Source organism: Triticum aestivum, chromosome 7B (assembly GCF_018294505.1).
Source record: "Triticum aestivum cultivar Chinese Spring chromosome 7B, IWGSC CS RefSeq v2.1, whole genome shotgun sequence".
Classification (NCBI taxonomy): domain Eukaryota; kingdom Viridiplantae; phylum Streptophyta; class Magnoliopsida; order Poales; family Poaceae; genus Triticum; species Triticum aestivum.
The window spans coordinates 226,626,662-226,640,031 of record NC_057813.1 but is presented as its reverse complement, the minus strand read 5'-3'; positions in this window follow the sequence as shown (position 1 = coordinate 226,640,031).

The following is a 13,370-nucleotide window of genomic DNA, read 5'->3' as shown; positions in this document are numbered from 1 at the left end:
CTCCTACTGACAATAAGCAGATTCCAGTGGCCAAAGAACTAGTCCGCTCCAGTCCAGCAAAAATATGTCAACTCAATTCTAAGAAGCGTGTGCGTATCCTTGCATCATGAAATTTTATAGCATGCTGATCATATTTTCTACATGTTTCTTACCCATCTCTCTTTTAGAAAATAAGCTTAACAGATAGAAGAATTTCTGCAATGGTATCGTTTATGAGGAAAGATTCTTGCGGGAATTCTCTATGCTCCAATGTAGATGTAAGTACCTATTGTATATCACTATATTTTTACATCGGCATGTATTTTGTTAATCGGCGTGAATCCAACCTTTATATGATCTAAATTTAGTTGTAGCAAAATGTATGATTAAAGGCCACAATGTTGATTTTTGTAAGGAAAATTGCCTAGTAGTTTTGCATCCTAAGCTGCATGAGTGTACTATCTCATATTAGTGGGTTTGAATACTTTGGTTCTGCAGTGGGTTTTTCAGTGTTTTTTTATTGTGTTGTCCTGTCGTATCCCTAGCTCTTACATCATACTCCCTCCATCCGGATTAAATGTTGCAGAAATGGATAAAACTGGATGTATCTAGAACTGAAATACGCCTAGACCCGTCCATTTATTTCCAGATGGAGGGAATACATGTCAATATGTCATGCCTTTCTATTCTTCAGTACCTATTCCATCTCTGTTGTAGCATGTTTTATAACTGAATCGCCATTCTTCTATATAAGGCATGCAAGGGGAAGACGGCTATGTTAGAATATGAAGGGTTACAAACCAGGTCTTTGCAAAAGATCCAAACGCCAGGAGATAATAAACCAACTCCATTTTTCATAGATACTGGTCCAGCACAGAGAAACCCAACTCCCACTGATAATAAGCAGATTCCAATGGCCAAAGAACTAGTCCGCTCGAGTCCAGCAAAAGAATGTCAACTCCATTCTAAGAAGCGTGTGCATATCCTCGTATCATGAAATTTTATAGCATTCTGATCATATTTTCTACATGATTCTTACCCATCTCTCTTTTAGAAAATAAGGTTAAACGATAGAAGACTTCCTCCATTGGGATCGTATTCGAGGAAAATATCTTGCGGGAATTCTCTGTGCTCCAATGCTGATGTAAGTACATGTTGTATATCACTATATTTTTACATCAACATGTATTTTGTTAATCGGCGTGAATCTAACATTTACCTGATCTAAAATTAGTTGTAGCAAAATGTTAAAGGCGCCAATCTTGATTTTTGTAAGGAAAACTTCCTGGTAGTTTTGCATACTGAGCTGCATGAATGTACTATCTCATATCAGGCACATTACTGAATTGTAGTGCTTCTCTGGTTGCCCATTCATTCATTGCGTCAATGTTGCTATCGTACTACCTTACCTGGCTGATGATAGCTGTGCCATATTGTGTTAATTTGGTGTAGGCTAGTTGCCCAAACGTTCGTTGTGTCAATGTTGCTTTCCTATTATCTGACTTGGCCAATGATAGCAATGCTAGTGTGTTAATTTTGTGCAGGCTGCTGAAGATAAGAAGAAAAACTCTGAAAACAGCAAGGCAACCCCATTGTTTCTTTCCAGTAAATCTAGGCCGGGTAATATGGCAATAACTCATGAGTAATCTGTTTGGTTCCCGTCCTAATTTATGTTATGATGCAGTGGTCGAGAGACTCTCCACTATCAATAATACAAGCCTGCCAAAATCGCCATCTGAATCTGTTCAGTATCCTTTGTCTCGAATTCAACGGAATAAATGTATGTTTGTGAACCAATTAATGGCTGAAGCAATGATGGAAATGGTGGATGAATCAGAGGTGCAGAGTCGTGCGACACAACAACTGATCAATGTTTTTAGAGACAGTGTAGCAAAGCAGAAAGAACTTGCCCACATGCTTATGGGCGTCATCTGTGGTGAGGTTGCAGATTGTGACGTTGTAGATGGTTAGGTTTGGATCATTTATTTACACTGGCATCAATCTTTGATTGCCCAGTGGATGTAATTTCCTGTAATATATGCTGGATGTGCAACGTTATTCCCTGTATTCCGTACCTTTGCGTGATCGGTTTTCGTCCTGTGCATAATTGCTCGTCGTAATGGGCTCAAATTATCTTATTTGGCCTAAAGACATGTACAAACTTTAGTGGGCCCATTAAGTTAATGGGCCGTTACTAGGCCGAAAGTTAATGGTCGGCCCTCTTACATCCCAGGTCGTTAACAGGCCGACATCAAAGTGGGCAACAGGTGGCCCAGTTTATTTCACGGGTCGTTAATAGGCCGTTACTAAGTTTGGGCTACATATGGCCCAACTATACTGTAGGCCTGTAGCAGGCCGAAAGAGACAACGGGCTTGTACGGGACCATGAAGACCATGGGCCGCTAAGAGGCCGAAAGTCAGGTCGTATTGTGAATTTCCCAACTGTGTTGTGGGCCTTTAGCAGGCCGAAAGAGAAACCGGGCTGGTATTGGACCATGAAGGGCCTAGGCCATTAAAAGTCCAAAACTAAGGTCCGACTACAAATGGCCCACCTGATTTATGGTCCGTTAACAGGCCGAAAGGCACACAGGGCCGGGAATTGGCCCAACACTTAAATGGGTCGCTAAAAGGCCAAAACTCAGGTCCGACTACAAATGGCCCAACTGATTTATGCGCCGTCAGCAGGCTGAAAGTGACACCAGGCCAGAAAATTGGCCCAACACTTATATGGGCCGCTAAAAGGCCGAAACTCAGGTCCGACAACAAATGGCCCATCAGATTTATGGGTCGTCAACAGGCTGAAAGACACACCGGGCTGGAAACTAGCCCAACATTTAAATGGGTCGCTAAAAGGCCGAAAGATGTACATCCTGAAAATTGGCCCATCCATTAAATGGGCCGTTAACAAGCCGAAATCTCATCGGGCCAATATTGAGCCCAAATATATAGCGGGCTGTTAACGGGCTCGAACTGACGATGGGCTGCAATGGTGTCAAATCTTTAACAGGCCGTTGACGGGCCGAATTGGCACATCTCGTATGGGCCGTGGGCTTAAATGGACCTGACACAAGTAGGCCTTATATGGGCTGGCTTGCTAATTTTTACTGGGCCGGCCTTTTCACAGGAATGGGCCTCTGTTGGGCCGTGCCACGTGTCGTTGTATCATAGGCGCCTTCCGTCCAATGAGTGGATGACATCTGTCCCAACGATGAGCCGACACATGTTTCCTCCAGCCAATGATGATTTTACACGTGGAAAATCCCCATTGGTCGGGGCTGTTAACGGGTTATCGGATCCAAAACCCGACCCGATAGCTTAATGGCGTTCCGTTATGGTGGATGCCACGTGTCGGTCACCCTTGACGAAAGCACTTCTGTGACGCGCGATTTATCGTCATGGAAGTGGACACTTCCGTGATGATAATTTTGGTAATGTCATGGAACACTTCTATGACAGCACAGGTATGACTATCTTGATTCTATCATAAATTTGTCATGGATGTACATGCATGACAAAAAACGCGACCTACTGTGACAAACACGTATCATCACAGAAGTGTATTTTTTTGTAGTGAAGATATGAATCTATATGAATGCCTCCGGCGGTGTACCGGGATGGGCAATGATCTAGCGTTGAAATGACGTCAAAAAACAGACAAGCCATGAAAACATCATGCTAGCTATCTTACAATCATGCAAAGCAATATGACAATAAATGCTCAAGTCATGTATATGATGATGATGGAAGTTGCATGGCAATATATCTCGGAATGGCTATGGAAATGCCATAATAGGTAGGTATGGTGGCTATTTTGAGGAAGATATAAGGAGGCTTATGTTTGATAGAGCATATCATATCACGGGGTTTGGATGCACCGACGAAGTTTGCACCAACTCTCACGGTGAGAAAGGGCAATGCACGGTACCGTAGAGGCTAGCAAATTGCGGAAGGCTAAGAGTGCGTATAATCCATGGACTCACATTAGTCATAAAGAACTCATATACTTATTGCAAAAGTTTATTAGCCCTCGAAGCAAAGTACTAGTATGCATGCTCCTAGGGGAAGGGTTGGTAGGAGTTAACCATCGTGCGATCCCGACCTCCACTCATAAGGAAGGCAATCAAAGAACACCCCATGCTTCAAATTTGTCACACAACGGTTACCATACGTGCATGCTACGGGACTTGCAAACCTCAACACAAGTATTTCTCAATTTCACAATTACTCCACTAGCACGACTCTAATATCACCACCTTTATATCACAAAACTGTTGCAAGGAATCAAACATATAATATTCAGTGATCTACAGGTTTTATGTAGGATTTTATGACTAACCATGTGAATGACCAATTCATGTCATCTCTCTAAATAGATATAAGTGAAGCCAGAGAGTTTAATTCTTTCTAAAAAAGATATGCCCACGCTTTAACAAATTTAAGTGAAGCAAAAGAGCATTCTACAAATGGTGGTTTTCTATGTGAAGAGAAACAGGCAATCCAAACTTCAACTGATATAAGTGAAGCACATGAAGCATTTTATAAAGCCATACTCAAAGATATAAGTGAAGTGCAATGAGCATTCTATAAATCAACCATGGACTATCTCATACCAGCATGGTGCATAAAATAAAAGTGAAAACTAAATGCAAAAGACGCTCCAAGATTTGCACATATCGCATGAACAAAATGAATCCGAAAACATACCGATACTTGTTGAAGAAACAGGGGATGCCTTCTGGGGCATCCCCAAGCTTAGACGCTTGAGTCTCCTTGAATATTTACTTGGGGTGCCTTGGGCATCCCCAAGCTTGAGCTCTTGCCTCTCCTCCTTTTCCTCATATCGAGACCTCCTCGATCTTCGAACACTTCATCCACACAAAACTTTAATAGAAAACTTGGTAAGATCCGTTAGTATAATAAAGCAAATCACTACTCTAAGTACGGTTGCAAACCAATTCATATTTTGTTTTTGCATTTTAGCTACTGTAATATAACTTTTCCATGGCTTAATCCACTGATAGAAATTGATAGTTTCATCAAAACAAGCAAACTATGCATCAAACAGAATCTGTCTTAAACAGGACAGTCTGTAGTAATCTGAACATTCACCATACTTATGGTACTCCAACAATTCTTCCGAAATTAGGAAAAATAAAAAAAATATAGAAAGACAGTGCAAAAAGTTTCAGAACCGTTTAACATTCCAGTAAAAAATGTAAAATCGCGCACTACATCCAAAGTTTCTGTCCTGCACCGCACAAACCAACAAGCATTGTAAACATCCTAAAGGCAAACCTTGGCACATTATTTTTATAATACAATGGAATTGTACAAGGGGATAATTATTTTTGTTGAAAAGTTTCTGTATTAAGATTCACAAAGTTTCCGTGAGCATGAACAAAGTTCAAGGAGCTCCCCCACTTCAACAATGCTTGTCTTTCTCACTTTCACTTTCCTTTTTGAAAAGTTTTGGGTTTCCCTATTTTTTGTTTTTAAACTTTATAAAAGCACTCAACAGAAATAAATGACTCTATAATACTTCTAGGTTGTCTCCCTGGCAGCGCTTTCTTTAAAGCCATTAAGCTAGGCATATAGCATTATCCTTCCGTAAGCACGAAGGGAAATTAAACAATGTATGAGTTGAAGAGTTACTCTCATTAGAAGGTGGGCACGGGTAGCTAGTACGCTCTTCCTCCTTTTGTTCTTCGCTCTCCTCATCATATTTTTTACCCGATGAGCTCACAATTTCATCAATTTCTTCTTCCATAGACTCCTGCAAAATATTAGTCTCTTGGACAACGGAGGAGTCCTAAATATGTGGTTTAACATAGGAATTAGAAGCATAATTATCATAACAATATTTAAGTATGGCAAAAATTTCAGATTTGTAAAGAGTAGCATCATACTTTTCAATCAAAGAAGCAATTTCATAAGCACCCTTAAAAGCAACAAATTCTTCAATTTGTTGAACATTATAGTAATTATAAACACCCTTAGCACACGAAGATACGATTCCATTATCACTAAAATCACATTGGTAGGGAAGGTGTTTCTTAGGGTTTTCAGAACAACAAGTAACATCATATATTTCACATAAATTCCAAGCATAGCATTGCAAACGATGAATTTGATCCAGTATTCCCTTTTTCAGATATGCGGTGTCGCACATAACAAGCATGCTCATCTAAAGATTTGCCCTCAACTAAGCTAGTTGGGGCTTCAGCACGAGCACAAAGGGATCAAAGATGATCCAAGTAAAAAGCTTCAGGAGTATGATAGATTTTGAGTGGTTCTTCAACCATTGGTGTAGTAGGTACAACTAATTTTTTTGGTATTTTGCATTTCCTACCCATAACTAAATATAGAAAACAAGAGCACAAAATAAAAACTACTTAGTGGTAAAGCAAACAAGCACACAATAGAATATTAACCCCACGCTATAACTTCCCGGCAACGGCGCCAGAAAAAGGTCTTGATAACCCACAAGAATAGGGGATCAATTGTAGCCTCTTTTGATAAGTAAGAGTGTCGAACCCAACGAGGAGCTAAAGGTAGAACAAATATTCCCTCAAGTTCCATCGACCACCGATACAACTCTACGCACGCTTAACGTTCGCTTTACCTAAAACAAGTATGAAACTAGAAGGACTTTGTAGGTGTTGTTGGATAGGTTTGCAAGAATATAAAGAGCGCGTAAATAAAAACTAGGGGCTGCTTAGATAAAGACGCAATGAAGTTAGTATAGCGAGTGTGGAAAAGTGGTGGTAGGGGTTGTGAAATTGTCCCTAAGCAATTGACTACTTTACTAGACCGATAGCGTCATGTGGGAGAGGCCACTGCTAGCATGTCATCCCTGACTTGGAATTCTATGCACTTATGATTGGAACTATTAGCAAGCATCCGCAACTACTAACGGTCATTAAGGTAAAACCCAACCATAGCATTAAGATATATTGGTCCCCCTTCAATCCCGTATCAATCAATTTCTATGCTAGGTTGAAGCTTCTGTCACTCTTGCCCTCTGTCGGTGTCAAAACCGGTGGATCTCGGGTAGGGGGTCCCGATCCGTGCGTCAAGGCTGATGGTAACAAGAAGTAAGGGACATAGATGTTTACCCAGGTTCGGGCCCTCTCGATGGAGGTAAAACCCTACTTCCTGCTTGATTAATATTGATGATATGGGTAGTACAAGAGTAGATCTACCACGAGATTGTAGAGGCTAAACCCTAGGAGCTAGCCTACGATGGTATGATTGTAATTGTGATCGGCCTTCTAAGGACCAACCTTTCCGGTTTATATAGACACCGGAGAGGGCTAGGGTTTACAAGGAGTTGGTTACAAGGAAGGAAATTAATATCCGAATCGCCAAGCTTGACTTCCACGCCAAGGAAAGTCCCATTCGGACACGGGCCGAAGTCTTGAGTCTTGTATCTTCATGCTTCAATAGTCCAGACGTTGTACACAGTCCGACTGTCCGGATACCCCCTAATCTAGGACTCCCTCAGTTGCCCCTGAACCAGGCTTCAATGACGATGAGTCCGGCGCGTAGAATTGTCTTTGGCATTGCAAGGCGGGTTCCTCCTCCGTATACTCCAAAGTAATTATGAACACTCCAATCGTGTCCGGATCTGAAAAATGATCTTCGCATACCACCGTAGAGAGAACGATATTTCACAAATGCAATCTGCCGACAACTTTTTCCGACAACATGACACGTCATTATGATCGGATCCATTATTTGAACCGTTTCCACACAACCAGATACAACGCATATTACGAGGCGGTTTCTGTGACACGTCTTGTCAAAGCGGAGATCGTGCCCCCTTATTACGGGATTCTCATCAATACTGGTATGGGTAATCTATCCGTGCCGCTAATCGCGGCGAGTGGCAGGCCGACGGGTTCCACCAGGCAAGTGGGGAAGCACAAAAAGCCTTTATCGCCTTTATAAGGAGGTCAGGTTCTTTCTCTTTTACCCACGCCTTCTTCTCCCGCTAGCTCATTCCCCTCTGTGCGAGCTCTAACGCCCAAGCACTCTTCTTTCCCGTAGAAAGGAAGTCTCCCGAAGATGTCTGGATCCAGAGCAGGAGGTAAATGGATGGCCTCAACTGTCCAGGAGAAGGACATCAAGAAGCTCCGGGGAGCCGGGTATCTGGCCCAGAAGATCGGTCACCGTCTTCCACCGGTGGGACAGGTCGTCCCTACTCCGGAATCTCATGAGAGAGTCGTGTTCCTTTCCCATTTCGTCCGTTGGCTCGGGTTTCCTCTTCACCCGTTCATTCGGGGAGTCATGTATTACTACGGATAAATTTTCACGATCTTTCCCCCAACTCTTTCCTCAACATCTCGACGTTCATCGTCGTGTGCGAGGCTTTTCTTTGGATCCCACCTCACTTTGGCCTATGGCTGAAGATCTTCAATGTGAAGCCCAAGGTGGTGAGTGGCGAACATGCTGAGTGTGGCGGCGCCATGGTAAGAAAGATGCCCAAGGCCGTTTGGCCGAAACGTGCTTTCAACGACTCCGTCAAGGAGTGGCAGCGGCAGTGGTTCTATATCACCGAACCGCACGGCAAGAAGTGGGCAGCGGCTCTAGAGTTCAGATTCGGAGCCCCACTGCGGCTCACGTCCTGGCCCGAGAAGGACCCGAATTGGTGCTCGTCTGATGAGCTGTTACTGCTCCAGACGCGCATCCAGGGTGTGGTCGATAGGGACATCAAACTCGTCGACGTAGTCCAGGTGATGCTAGTTCGCCTGGTTCTCCCTTGTCAGCGTCAAGCTTGTACCCCATGGGAATTCGACCCGGCTGAGCACCAAACCCTTCGGGAGCTTTATGATTCCTCCCACAAGGATATCTGGAAGGTGATTTATAAGTCCGGCAAATCGTGGTCGGGCCCCGCCGAGGACCGTGGGTATCAATCATCCCATTCTCCAAGCTCGGTAAGTCACAGCCGCACTCTGTCTATTCACGCCTCAGCTGGCATGTTATGCGGGAGACACCTTAATCGTGTTTCATTGCACCCACAGGGATGGATAAAGAAGGTGGAGCGGATACATTGTCCAGCCCCCCTGCCGGAGGAACCGGCCGGACCTCTTCTGACAAAGATGCTGGTCCCCGCGCCTTACAAGGCGCCAAAGAAAGAGGCCTCCAGGAAGGTCAAGAAGACCCGGGGTGGCCTTCGTCGTCGCTAGGCTTCGGACACCAAATCCGAAGAGTCCAGCGACGATCCTTCGTCCGAGGATGAGGAGGAAGTAGAGGAGGATGAGCCTCACTCTGATGGTGGGAGGAAGAGGACGGCCTCCACATCTCTGGAGGCCGGATCACCCAAGAGGGGGAAGCATTCCCACCCAGGGGCATCCCCCGCGGCTGTCGATAGCAGCCCGGAGTGGGATCCCAGGGCCCAGCCCCTGGAGAAGTCGTAAGTATCCGAACATGCATATGCGTTCGGGGTCGTTTTTGGGTGCAGTAGTTTTGACTGTTGCCTGTATATTGCACAGCCCGGCAAGGTCCTGCGCCGGCCAGTCCTGGTCAGAGGATTCACTAGACTCAGACGCTTTGGCGAGCGAGATGCCTCCGTAGGCCCCTTCCCCCAAGTCTGGGCGCGACACCGAGGTGTCGTCTCGACAATACCCAGACTAGGGAGGACATATCCCTGGTGCCGAACACGCAGGGATGGATACGGCCCCCGGGACCTCTAGGGTTCTGGGATCGAGCCAGCAGCCACCCCTAATGGCGGGGGGCCTGCCTACGCCGTCGGCGTCCTCTGTTCAAGCAGAGCTGCCTGGCGGTCTATCGACAGCGTTGAAGAATGTGTCTATTGTCGATGAGCATCGGTCCCTTATGGGCGAGGTGGTTGAAAGGATTCAGTCCACCGAGAGTGGGCTGAACGCGTCCTGCCTTAGTCTTATAAAGGCTTTTGAGGTATGTTTCCTAGGAAACCCTTAAGGAATTGTCATAATATAAGTAGTAGCCCCTGATGCACTGTCCGGCGAAGGAGACAGAGCCAGGCAGGGGATCAAAAAACCCTGCCTTCGCAGGAGCCCATGTAAATAACGTATACCCTTTGGTGTGAAAACAGGCATCCGCAAAGAGGACGTTCGCATTCAATGCGGATGTGTTTGAACTGAAGCAGAGCCTTGCACGGTCCGAGAAAGAACTCGGCCGTGTGAGGAAGCAACTAGAAGACAAGCGAGGTATGTTGAAGACATTAGTCTTGGAGTTGGCACGAACGAATGGTTGTGCAGAATAAAAAGTTTTAGTACGGTGTGCTCTAGGAGCGGGTGCTGAATACGAGGCACTAAAGAAAGCTTTGGCTGATGCCAACAACAAGGAGGAGGCCGAACAGGCGCTTCGTGAAAAACACGAGGTTAGGGCTATCACAGCTGAGCGAGAGCTCCAGGAAGCTGTGAAGAAAAGCGAGGGCTTGGAGCAGAGTCTAAAAGAGAAAGAATCTGAGCTCTCCCAAGCTCTCGAGGATGCAGAATGTGCTCGAGAAGAAGCCCGAGGTGCTGCGCGGGACATTCAGGAGGCCCGAAAAGTGGCGGCTGGCAAGGCCTTTTGTATTCTTAGCTTCATATATGTTAGAATGTGAAGAATCCAAGCAGCAGGCTGAATTCTTATTTTTTTTCCAGGGGCTTTTGCAGATCTTCCTCGTAGCATATTAGATGCTGCTCAATTCTACCGCACCGAGGAGAAGAAGACTGCAGAGAGGGATTTCTGGTCACAGTATCTGGCGCCGAACTATCCGGTGCCATTTATCGATCAGATGAAACAGCTGGTCGAACTGCACCAGGCGGCCGAACTAGCCATGAAGGACTTAGTTGTCCGGCTGTGGCCTGCGGAGCCGATTCCAAGCAGCTACTTCGCACTCGTCAAGCGGATCGTGGGCGCCTGTCCTCGGCTCGATGCTATCAAGCGATCAGTCTGCATAGAAGGCACGCGTGTGGCATTTGCCCATGCGAAAGTGCATTGGGGGAGGCTGGACACGGAAAAGCTGATCACTGAGGGGCCGCCAGAGGGTAAGGAACACCGCAAGCCCGAGTTGTATTATGAAGGTGTGATGAAAGGGGCCCGCCTTGTGGCGGACAAGTGTGCTAAAGATATCATATTTCCGTGAGGGCATCTGTGCCGCTTGTTGTAATATGGGATAATGGCATGTTTGTTATATATTGCCTGTTTTATTTGAACATATGTTCTTCCTGTGCGGCTGTTTATTGTATGCAAATTCTGGGAGTTGGCCAGTCGTCAGCTTCTGCCCCCTCGTACAAAGGATACGGGGGTGTTCGGGATATATCTGAACGCTCTTTATCCCATAGTTGGGTCCTTTTAAGGAGGTGTATCTTTCCGCGAACCAGGCAATCGGACTATAGGGCTTTATTACTCTCACTTAGCCATAGGAATTCGAGTATGGTCGGCGCAGCCCCTAGTGTTCGGAAGGCCGGACTAGGGGCTCTATTGGTGCCTGATCAGAAGACCGATCCGTCGCACTTAGCATTTATAATGGTGTTATGCGGAATAAATCTTTAAGGATTTTATGACCTCTCGAACAGCGGACCGGCTCTCGCTTCACCATGACAGTCGGTTTTTGGCTTTCTCTACTGAGGTGCTCGTCCGGCTGAACCGGGACACAATCGCAGTAGTTCTCCCAGCGCTACCTTGGCCGATAGAACTGAACGTAAGGTACCAAAACATGGGAGCCGGGCAAACCCAACCAATGACCCAAGACATGATTCGGAGCAGATGCATATAGTGCTATAAGTTTGGGGTGCCGAACGACCGAAAAGGTGGTCGGACTTGATTGCCGTACTGTGGAGCCCCTGGTACAACCAGGCGAACGCGGAGCGTGGCTTTCATTTTCGGCAAAGAGGCATCGGTGACAAACGACAGCCGATAATTGCTATTTAAGTCTATGCATTGTAGTAGAATGATATGTCTATGCATATTAGTATGATGTTTGGAAAGAGGTGTTATTTGGCGGAACCTGTTATGGCCGGACTGGAGGGGGTTGTGAGTGGGTCGAGAATGGATCCGAACTGCCTTCTGCCTGCATGTTCCTTCCTTTGTGTGTCCGGGATAATTCCATGCCGCCAGTCCATACCGTCGACGTCTTCGGAGTCGGAGTCAAGCACGTCGGTTAAATCGTCGATCGTGGCAATGAGGTGGGTGGTGGGTGGGCAACAAATTACGTCGTTGTCTGCTTCCCACTCGAGCCGAACATAGTTCGGTCTGGAGTCTCCTGACAAGGAGAGAGACTTCAATAAGTCTAGCATGTCGCCAAAGGGCGAGTGTTGAAAGACGTCCGCCGCGGTGAACTCCATCACCGGAGTCCAACCAGGATTGGCAGGCTCGGGGGCGCGCGGACTAGAACCTGCATCCGGATATGAATCCGGGGGTCTGGAGTCATAGGCTCCCTCAGAGGTGAGACCTGTGTTCGGCTCCATCACCGATGAGGGTACGGCCTGCGGGGCGGGGTCCAGCCCTCCGTCCTTGAGCGAAGCAACCTGCCCTGGATTTAGATCTGAGGCTTCTGCCGGGATGATATCTCGAGCAACATCTGACAGCAGGTCTAAGCTGTGCTCATCGCGACTATTCACTAGCCCGAATCCGTCGAAGATCAAGTCTCCGCGGATATCCGTCTTGTAGTTCAGGTTTCCAAACCCTATTTAATGGCCGGGGGCATAGCTATCGATCTGCTCCAAGTGGCCAAGCGAATTGGCCCGCAGCGCGAAGCCGCCGAACATGAAGATCTGTCCGGGGAGGAAAGTCTCACCCCGGACAGTGTCGTTAATGACGATTGAAGGAGCCATCGAGCCTGACGGCGACGACACAGAGGAACTCTCAATGAAAGCACCAATGTCGGTGTCAGAACCGGCGGATGTCGGGTAGGGGGTCCCGATCTGTGCGTCAAGGCTGATGGTAACATGAAGTAAGGGACACAAATGTTTACCAAGGTTTGGGCCCTCTCGATGGAGGTAAAACCCTACTTCCTGCTTGATTAATATTGATGATATGGGTAGTACAAGAGTAGATCTACCACGAGATCATAGAGGCTAAACCCTAGGAGCTAGCCTATGATGGTATGATTCTAATTGTGGCCGGCCTTCTAAGGACCAACCTTTCCGGTGTATATAGACACCGGAGAGGGCTAGGGTTTACAAGGAGTCGGTTACAAGGAAGGAAATATAATATCCGGATCGCCAAGCTTGCCTTCCATGCCAAGAAAAGTCCCATCCAGACACGGGCCAAAGTCCTGAGTCTTGTATCTTCATGCTTCAATAGTCCGGACGTTGTACACAGTCCGGCTGTCCGGATACCCCCTAATCCAGGACTCCCTCACCCTCCAATACATAGTCCTATCAACATACAACTAACCCTATGGTGTGATCCACGCATGC